Raw genomic sequence first — 11,011 nt, forward strand, 5'->3', positions numbered from 1 at the left:
GCTTTTAGTTCGTTATTACTTCGTCAATAATTATAATAACCAAACTGTGGAGGGGATAAAACATTTCTAAATGTAACCATTAATCCCAACACATAATTTTCTATACACAGATTAAAAGTTCTTACTTTAATCCTCTTTTTATCTGCAAATTTCATTGAAATATTTCTGCAAATTTTACTGCAAATTTCATTGATATTTATCTGCAAATATTATGGTTATTTTTTATTATTTTTACTGATATTGATTGATCTAGTGCAAAAGCAAAGTCTGCCCAAATGCCATTATGGAAAGCAGTTTATAATCCTGGAAAAGCTTTACAGACACTCACATAAAAACGCGCACACAATTATGTAGTATTACTTTAGTTAATCCCTGCAATATTATTTGCCCCAGTTAAATATGCAGATGCTGACATATGGGCCCAATGTGGCAGCCCGCTAAATATATCCAAATTTATAGCCCGTGCCCAGAGGTAACCCAAATAATAATAAAAAGAAAAACATAATCAACTCACCTGCCACCTCTTTTTTTTATTTTTGAGCCCACTTATTTATAAAAACAGACACGCACCCACATATATCACAGCTACACACATGTCCCAATGTATGTTTAATGTTTTGGGGCGAAACCAATCGTTGATGAGAAATGTCTCGATGCGTTCGCGTTTTGTCAACGTGCAGGAGGGAGCAGAGTCTCTCTGAAACAGAAATCACTTTGATGAGCATCAGCATTGACATGTTGTTGAAATTATTGCCACCACTGTCGCCTGCCAATACACATTTATTCACTCTCTTTGCGTTTTGAGGGTAAAGCAGTGGGTAAAGCAGTGGGTAAAGCAGTGGGGAAGGCCTTTTATAATTGGCACTCGGACAGGTTGGCGGTTACGGCACTCGGTGGGTGGCTGTTCTGTGGGTTAGGTAAGATGAGTTACAATCCAACCAGCCCCTCGATTGACTCAAAATCAATATTTATACGTCTGCACCGGGACCGGGACCGGAGCCGGGGCCGTGGCCAATTTCCCCTGTTCGTTGATGGGTTAATGCCGCCAACAGTCAACCATTAGATGGATCAATGGATACAGCTCTCCAGCTCTCCATGTTCCCCATGCGCTGCTGCATGATGTCGCCCTGTCATGTAGGATGTCCGTTTCTGTTGCTCATGTTACTGTCCAGGGAGATTTGCATTGGTTATTAGCTCAGCTGCGCTCATTGGGGTTCTCAGTGTGGTGCGGTGGGGGGAATTTTGTATATTGGGATACAGATTGTGGATGTGGGCAATGGTTGAGACAGTGTGTGTATGTGTGATGTATCTGTTTGTCTGCGGTTTCGATTTTGTTGACAATTTGTAGCGAAATTAATTGAAACAAAATTAATAAAAACAACAGACAAAATCAAGAGAGACAGACAAGCAGTGCAGTGCAGACAGAGCGACACACACACCGACAAGCAGCACAGACTGAGCGACAGACACGCCGAGCGACAAGCAGTGCAGACAATGACGACAGATCTGCTTTGTTTGTTGCCCTGGCAGATTACAATTGGCAGCAAACAGCAGACAGCATCAGCACCAGCATCAGCACCAGCAGCGGAGTGATACATAATGCTAAATGACTTAAATGGCTGATTGACGGGGGCCAAAAGCGCACAACGACAACAATAGCAAAAAAAAAAAAACACAAAATCACGTCTCACTGAGCAGCAGCCAGCAGCGAACACCAACAACAACAACATCATCAGCATGGCTCACGATTAGCCACGATCTTTGGCTGCTTGCTTGCTTGCCATTTTGGTGGTGCGCGGGTTCATTGCTTTGACTCCTTATGTTTTTTTCTCTCTCAGTTTCACTTTTCGCCTTGCTATGATTTGTTGAGCCTTGTCAATGCCCAGACATATTCATTATTCTTTACACACGATTAACTTTTGCTGTTAAGAGTCTGTTCAGCGCTTTCCAGCGCTAATCAGCGTTGATTGATCCAAGCAGGCTAACAATTTTAGCTTAAAGTTGGTCAGGTCATGTCTTGATAGAGTGGGATTTAAAGTGAGAGATGGATTTGCATGTCGGTGGAATCACATTTGAGAAAGAGTTGCAATCCTAATGGAATGATCAGATCATAATGTGTGGGAATTGGGTGGCAAGTAGTGAACTTTCGTGGGAACTTTCTTCTGCAACTAAAAGAGATTTGTAGCTAACCGCATTTTGCATTTACTGAACTTAAATTTGTATTAAAATATGACCTTCATTTGCTGTACGAATAACATAGCGTAAAGTTTTGCTGTTATTCGCTATTTGCACTGCTTTGCGTACATATATATGTACATATATATGTGCATAAACAGTTCTACCCCATGCTTACGCACTGCAGCGGCCGTTCTTTTGTCTATCTATCCCGCCTTCTTCGTTCCTGCCCTTTTCTCGCGCTCTAGCTGAAGTTCGTGCTGCGATTAGCTGCAGCCTCTACCTGCTCCAAAAGCTCTCTTTTAATTGCTTTCTCTCGCTCTCGAAGTCGCAATGCGTTACCCCTGCAGGTAGTCTTGAGCTTTTTGTCATAGCTGTTAATTTCTTTATCGTTCTTGCATTGCTTTCGCTTTCGCTTCCAATTTCTAGGAACAATCACTGGCCTTGTGAAAAACGCAACAGCTATTGAAAACTCTTAAATATAATTTAATTATCAATTCTAATCTGATTTTCCATCACTACTTCCTGCGCATTTCCTATTATAAATTCAATACATCAAAAGTCAATGAACATTATAAATTCATTCAAAAATCTCCACACAAATGTCGGTTAATTGCGCATTGTTTGCGCCCTTATGAAAACTGGCAACGTTGCCCCAGCCATATCCGAGTGTCATTCAAAGTAACTTTACTATGCCATTCATAAACTTAACGACTGATTCACATGTAGATATGTATGCCTCACACCCACACGCTTTGTCCTCACTTATGCAAATTACAAGTATCAAAATGCGTACAAAAATTAATTAAACAAAAATATAAAAATAAAGAAACGAAACAGAAATAGCAACAGAAACCGAAACTGAAGCCCGAGCTGAGAAACAACAACTTAATCGTTTGGCATTTCCGCTCGTCCCCATACCACTCGTAATAGTTGGCTCCGTCCAGCTTCCACTTCCCCAAAAATGCAAAGACAAAAAAAGATCAAATAAAACACAGAGTTGAGGAGACAGTGCAGGTGGTTATGGCCATGGGAGAGCGTGGGCAGCGGCCAAGTCGAGTGTATTTCCGCTTGAGACGCGCGCGGCAACAACGATATTTGTAATAATAAATTTACGTAAAGTATAAAACAAAATCAACGTTGACTCAAGCCCCGGTCGACGCCCACACACCCCGACACCCACACACACAGTGCTGGTGGGAGACTCAAGCAAAGCAGTCAAGAGAAGTCAACAAAACCTGCCCAAGAGACAACTCAGAAGCCTCAGAGGCTGAGTTCCAGGCCAGAGTTCGATGCGAGATGCTCTGCTCACAATTAGCCAGCTGAGAGCGTATCTTTTTTGCTTTCTCACCGCTTTCCCAAGCAACAGCCATAAATGGTTGCAGACACGTCGCAGCAGAGCTCCTCCAAAGCGGGAGCTCCGTTAACAGAGAAAGAGAGAGAGAGCGGGATAGCGGGAGAGCGGAAGAGCGAGGGTGCTGGCTTATGGTTTGTGGCTCGGAATTGGACTTGGACTCGCGCTTTGTGACCATATTAAGGCAAATGTGATTTCCGAAGCTGGCAATTAAAAGCCAAAGCCAAAGCAGAAAACTTAGAACATTTGCATAAGCAATTGAACGACATGGGTGGAGAGTAAATAGGAATGGGAATTAGGCAGAGGCAATGGCAATCAAGAGTGCAAAGGGATTATCGAACTACCAACAGAAATTCTATAAATTCGTTTCCTCCAAATCCCTCCTAGCGCCACGACTGGGTCCATGCCATGGATGACCATAAAGCAAACATTCAAATGTGACGTTTGTTTTTTTAATTATGGCTCGCTTATTCATGTTCTCTTGTCGTGGCAGTCGTCATGGTGGTACTGCAGATTAAGCTGTCAGCACAACAAAACAACACTATTGGCCAATTTGTACATATATATATATGTATATACATATATAATATACATAGTATAATTTTTAGCTCGCACGCAAATCAAATTAATGTTGCATGCGTTAATTTTCCACTCTCTTTTGTACGTGTGTCCGACTTGAGTCTCGCTGGTGACCTTGTGCCATGAAAAATGTTGTATGCTCTACGCTGTTTGGAGGGAAAAATCATAATCAAATTTAACTGTTGTCATCATGATTTATTTGCTCAAGAACAAAACACGACAAACGATGACGAACAACGGACAGAAGCCAACGACAGAAGATAAATTAGGCAGTCAGGCAGGCAGTCAGTCAGGGAGTCGATCAGTCTATTGCTGGAAGCAATATAGATATATGTGAGCATATCGGAGCAAGCTCAAAAGCCGTATACAAGTGGCATACGAGTCGCATGTCGTCATATATAAATCCACAGCAAAAAGGCAACTCGTTTCGCCCGCAGGAGCAAAGCCATTTTGCAATTATTTGCCCGTTGTCAGTTTAATTATAATTATTTGTATGCATAAAAACCATACAGATATAAATGACTATAAACACAATTGTTTCATAATAATAATGAAAACAAAATCCAACAAGTGCCAACAGATCAAATATGACTTTGAAATCAGCTTAGCGATTCCAAAATGAAAACAAACCTGAGAGGCGGCGACACACACACACCCAATGGGGGACGATCGCGGGACGGAAATTGATCGAAACGAATCAGAATAAATTATAGTCAATCTGAATAATATTAATCAAATTTAGTACAATGTGTGAATCATGGATAAATGATGAAATAGTAATAAATCAATCTATTTTATATACCATTTCAGTTGTCTTTCAGATAGGTAAGGAATTTTTATTGTCGCGCTTGATGCAAATATTGTGAGTCTTTGCTCAGGGCAGGGCATACAGAAATGATCTGTATATAACTGGTACCTGAATACACAACAAACTTCAAATATTTGATGGCCCAACTGATGCATAAAGATAACTCCAAGTTATATTCCGATCTAAGTGATAAGAAAAATACCTTAACTGCAGATTTCTTCAATACAAACTTCATCAAGACTTAAATTAGTATAGAACCTAATTTAAATTGGCATCAAGGCATACTAATTCGATTAGCAAATGAGTTAATTCAGTGATCTACTGATAAGTGTGCCAATCTACAGTTTATTGATTGGAAGTGAAGCTATAACATTTTTTATTCCAATTTAGATTGAATTGATAGTAAAATGTTTAAATCATTTCGGTAGATAAAAGAGCAAAATCAGACGAAACTCTATCTGACTACTTATCTGCAACAATTGACTCAAATTAATGAATAAATGAATTTTAAAGTCAGGCAAGAAATGGAAGAAAGTCAATTTAAACTTTAGATTTCTTGATATATTTAAAACCATATTTAAGCTGCAATTACAGATATATTCATAACCATAGCCGTGCATAATTATACTTTTTTCCACAACTTTACTGGCTAAACTAACATGGTAAAGTCTTTCGCAAGCCACCAAAAATAGATGGAATAATTTAAGTGAGAATGAACTTTCTAGAACGTTGCGAATGCAGTTAAAAAACCATTAAAAATGATGTCCAACGGCTTTATTTATTAGAAAACACCTTACAAAATTAGAAAAGGCCATTTCTATGATAATGAAGCATATGTATAAAACATATCCTAACTTAGATCAAGAGTCTAGCTCCATGTCATCCCACATGGCCTCGTAAATAAAGAGCCCAAATAGAGACATTTCCTTGAACTTTGCTGCTCCATGCTCCATCATAATTCGTAGCCAATTCGCAGATAATCTAGATAAATATCAATCATGAATATCTGCACTCAAAAGTTCAGACTCCGGCATTGGAGTTTCCTCCAATCAAGCAAATGCAAAGCGTTGGCGCAGCAGCCACCAATCGCAATGAAAGATGAACAAACATTTTTAAGTATTTTCAAGTGAGCTGCTCCGGACAGTGTTTGACTTGTACAAATGAATGTCAAACGTAGCAGCAGCAGCAGCATAAAAAATTAGCAATAAATTTAAATAAATAACTGCCTGGCGATATTAGATCATGCTTTGCCTCGGCACCAAATCTCAGGAGAGCACAGACAAAAATTGACTCGACTCGAAACGAAAACGAAAATTTGAATGGGAAACCACTCAAGAGTACGTAGCAGAAAGTGAGAAAGAGAGAGGGAGATGAAGAAGCCAAAACATCCACTGTGGAGACCTGATCCGGCCAACGCAAAAAGCACCCACACATTTTGGGGAGAGAGAGAGACACTCGACCGTTCTCTCTCTCGCGCGCGCGCGCGCTTTGCTCTCTCGAACTGGTTTCTCTTTCGCTGCTCTGCAGCGGCTTTCAATGACGTTGTGTTGGCGTGGGGTTTGCGCTGTTGTGCTGTGCTGTGCTGTGGAGCGCCAGTGGGTTTCTCGGTTTATTGGTCCCCCCCCCCCCCCCTGCTAACTGTGCGAGTATCTGTGTATATCCGTGCGATACGTGCGCTCCTCTGTGCTGCCTTTTAATGCGGCATTTCATTCATTGATCGTTCCAATAGCGCACCGCACGCTCAGCGCTCCAGACAAGTGCCCGACGCTGCCGCTGCCGCCGCCGCCGCCGCCGGCTCAGAACCCAGCCCCACAAAACAAACGCACAGCAAACCGTGAGCCAGCAGCAAGCCGTGTCCAGCGTTTGTGTGGGCCGCCCCATCAGAATTGATCTCGGGGGCTGGCTAACGGAGTCACAGCCCAAGTGTGGTATCCCCACACATAGCATGCTGCATGCTGCATAGTGGACGACATTGACGATCAACGTTGGATCTCAGATCTCAGATCTCTTGCCTGTCGCTCAGTGCACAGCGGACAAGCGCAGCAAGCGGACACGCAGCAGCATTTTCTCCAAGCGACAGCGACGAGCCGTTGGCCGTGTATTTTTGTCGGGTTATTGGATACAGATACAGATACAGCCACAACTACAGCTGCTGCGCTAAAGATACACAGCGCGTCGCGTACTCATAGATATTTTTAGCAGCCGGCCTCACGCACACACACAGACACACACACACACACACACACAGCAGCCAGCGGCAGTACCGCTGCCGACACACGCGGCTCGCACGTTTTGGAAAAACGATGCCCCGAGGCTTTTGCTGCAACAAAAATAAGACTCCAAAAACTATTTAAAAATTCGAAAAAACAAACAAAAAAAGTTCTTATCAATAATTGAATCTAACGCGCAAACAAATTTGTCTAAAAGCTAATAGAAAAAAATAAATAAAAACAAAAAACAAACGAGTTTCAGCAAAAAAAAAAACTGCGAGGAAATGATCAACAAATTAATTCACGAATAAAGCAAAAATTGTGTTTGTGTTAAAAAATGCCAAATTTATGCATGAGCTAAGGAACTTTTAATGCAAACAGGCTACAAATAAGTTCGTTTTGGTGACTAATTAGCAACTCGGAATACTTTAATGAATCAAAAATTAAAATAAAATCAACAACAAATCTTAATCAGCCACCAGCACCGCCCAGCAAGCATCAGCTAAATTCAAATTAAGCAACAAACAGCACAACACACACGGCAGCCAGACATTGTTGGGATTTATGAAATCAAAAAGGTAAATATACTCGCACCATCCTCCAACAGATCAAACATGTGTGTACCTACCTATATGCTATGAGGCATTAAGCTCAAAAATTCCCCCAACCTCTGGCTGTTGCGCCCCAATAAAAATAGACAAAAAGCATTCCTTGGTCCCAGCATCACACACACAGAGTGCTTGGGGTTCTTGGAGCAGGGAAGAACTTTTTGGAAACATTTATTTGTCCAAGGTGTTGAAATGGAAGACATCTGGTTGGGTGGAGCGTAAAAGAGGATTTGGGTGGTGGGGCAGAACTGCGACGACAGCAAGTTGTCAACTGATTTGAAAGGTTGCAGCTTTGTTGGATCGCCTTTGAGTTGCGGCAATCTCAATTAATGTGTAAACAAGGTTGTCAATGTTCAATCAACAAAAGTTTACAAGGGACAACCAAGTATAAGGGGAAACGGATAGAAGTTTCAGGAAGATATATACAAAATGTTGAGCAAATATTAGCTCAAAGATTGGCTAATTAATTAAATATTTATATTTGTGCCTATTCCTGATTCCTATTCCTATTCCTGATTCCTAGAGAAATTCCTTCTAGAAATATCTAAAAATCTTTAATATTTTTTCCATTTCTTTTTCCATCTATAATTTCTATAAACAAACCCATAAGGCACCCAATTTCCAATAAATTAACACTCTCCAAACATATTTCCGTACATAAATCCCTATTGCCTAAACCTATTCCATTTTGAATGTTTTCTTTTTCCCTGACTATATTTTCTATCACATCATTTGGTGCTCCCCTGACCCAAATCTCAGTCCAATGTGGGGTACCAGCTATCTGTTATTCCCTCCAACCCAAATTCTGTTTTTAAAACTAAAAAACAATAATAAAAGCATAAAAGCAAAAATTAGCCAGAAAGCAAATGCCAGAAATGAAACCTGTCAAAGATTCAAACGCAAATCAAAAGCCGCCGGGTAATACAAAACCTACACAGACAAACAGTCAGACAGACGAGCGAGAGGAAGGGACTGTCCGAGACACGAACATCACACATACGCAGTGTGTGTGCCAATTTTAATAAACAAACTCAGCGTAAATGGAAAATCAAACAAATTCATTTGAGCCAAACACCAAGCAAGCACCAAGCCAATGGCAACAAATCAACAGCATAAAAAAGAGGAACAGAAAGGCGTAAAAACAAATACAGAAAATAAAATTAAAAAAGGCAAACAAAAAAATGCACAAAATAAAATAGAAAAAAGCATAAAAAATAGATAGAAATAAAATAGAAATCAAAGAAAATAAAAGACGCAAAAAGTAAGAATTTGCCGCAGGCTGGCTAAAAATAATAGCTGCCAACGGTAGCCAGCCAGCACACACGAGACAAAGACGTACCCCAATGAGGAGCAGGGGGGCAAAAATAGGCGGCAACGTGCAACTGGCAACAGCACGAGACAACAGGCAAAAACAACAGAAAACAACAACAACCAGCTGCAACAACAGCACTGGCACAGCCATGGCCAAAAAGCAAAGGAAAGATTTTGACGCTTTCCACAAAAAGCAAATTAAGAATCACAATCACAAAAAAAATCACAAAAAAAAAAAGATAGTGGAAACAAATAGAAAAATAGGAAGCGAAAAAAATAGAGAAAGAAAATTCAAGTTGCATACAATAAAAACTAATTTTAGCGCTGTGCCACAAAACAACAAAAGCAAAGGAAAAGAAAATGCCTCATGCCATGGACACGCAGAGAGAGACAATCTGAGTCAGGCAGAGATTCTCTATGGACAACAGATCATGCTCGAGGGTGGAGCGATGAGTATATGAAAGGGTTCACTGAATAAATTTTATACGAAGTGCTGCGAAGGGGCAAAGCTACCCAAAATATTGTTGCTTCAGCTACTCAAGCAAAATGATGCCTAAAATAAATTTAACAAAATTCAGCAGCTCCTGGAAGCTTCAATTATATATCTGACAGGCCGTAATAAATCACAATAAAAGCCAATAAAGTCTTTCCTGATGGACAAGTAAAATTGTATGTCCTGTCCTGCAACCTCTTAGCATTCCTCTTCTCGTGACTATTAGCCTGCATCTAGGCAACTCCTTGACCTACCCTCTGGCTATCATTCGCTCGTGTGGTTCAGTTTTTACTGGCTCAAGCGGCAGACGCTTCATTTTCCATTTAACCGCACCCGACTGCCCCGTAACACGCCACGCCATGCCGCCACTCCACTCCACTCCACTCCCTGCCGGCACAACCCCCTTAACCCCCCTTGCTCATCGGCAGCACTCCCTTCATTACGCCCCTGCCACCCGCTGGGGCGCTCAGACAAGCGTGCAGAAAAAGTTCTAAATTTAATGGCTACACCTAAAAATGCAGCGACTGCAACGGAACCAAAAAGTGAAGGGCAGACAGGGTGGGGCAGCAGGGCGGGAAGTGGCAAAAAGAAAGGGGTGAAGCGGGAGAGGGAGAAAGAGAAAGAGATCCATTTGCTGCTAGTTTCAAGTGCACTCTGGCTGGGCCTCTACCAAAAAAAAAGAGAAAAACAAAAATGAAAAGCGGCGAAGCGGCTGATACGCTTTCAAATTGATTATACTAATGGGAGTTGTGGGACATAAGGCTTACACATTTATAGATGGCGAAACTAAAGCTTATTTAGTGCAGAATCAAAGAGCATTTTTAACAATGATTTACTTAATTCTTAGAGTCTCTAAATGGAGGTTTCTCCTTTGGCAACTTTTGTAGCTATTTTTTCGAATATTTTCATAGGGTTTTGCCTTTTTTACGAGTGTTTATGGAACGTTGTCTGTTCGCTTAGGGGAAATTTGTGCAGAAATGTATGGATTACTATTATTTGTAGTGCTGAAAAAGGGACCGCATCGTTTCATCTCCCTGATTTGCATGCCCCCAGCATAATACCCACTGTCAGGGTATTAACAAACAACAGCAACACGTGAAACGTTGGACCGCTCCACCCACGCCTGCCCGCCTACGTTGCAGCTCGTCTCGTACACACCCGCTGCAGGCAGCGCCCGTGGACGACCCCTTCACGCCTCGCCGCACGCATGGCTCGGCTTTTGTCTACCTCGTTGTTGGTATGTGGCAATGTAAACGTTCAAAGGGGGAACAGAGAGAGAGAGAGAGAGAGAGGGGAACTGTTCTATGTTTGTTGTCTGTGCATTTCAATTGGTGCATTGTGCCGGGCCGTGTAATTGAAAACTTAAGCAGAAGCCAAAGCCTGCCCCCGACACCCCCCTTACCGTTATCGAGAAATGCGCAACAAATTTTCCAATCAACAGAAAACACAAAGCGAGCGAGTGAGAGAAAAGGC

The 11,011-nt window shown here is 41.5% G+C and overlaps 1 protein-coding gene across 2 annotated transcripts in view; it reads left to right on the top strand.

Annotated features, from left to right (window-relative positions):
- The first annotated feature begins 1,699 nt into the window (after window positions 1–1,699).
- Window positions 1,700–11,011, top strand: part of LOC117585462 (helix-loop-helix protein delilah) — a 14,461-nt gene continuing 5,149 nt past the window's right edge. The window contains exon 1 of one of the 2 annotated variants that reach the window (XM_034274952.1): window positions 1,700–1,709. The gene's annotated coding sequence lies outside the window, so the exon portion shown is untranslated. Of the gene's footprint in view, window positions 1,710–7,361; window positions 7,705–11,011 lie in introns of those variants that run through there. The other variant, XM_034274951.1, reaches the window with a different exon arrangement.

The sequence above is a fragment of the Drosophila guanche genome, unplaced genomic scaffold (genome assembly GCF_900245975.1).
Source record: "Drosophila guanche unplaced genomic scaffold, DGUA_6, whole genome shotgun sequence".
Lineage (NCBI taxonomy): Eukaryota > Metazoa > Arthropoda > Insecta > Diptera > Drosophilidae > Drosophila > Drosophila guanche.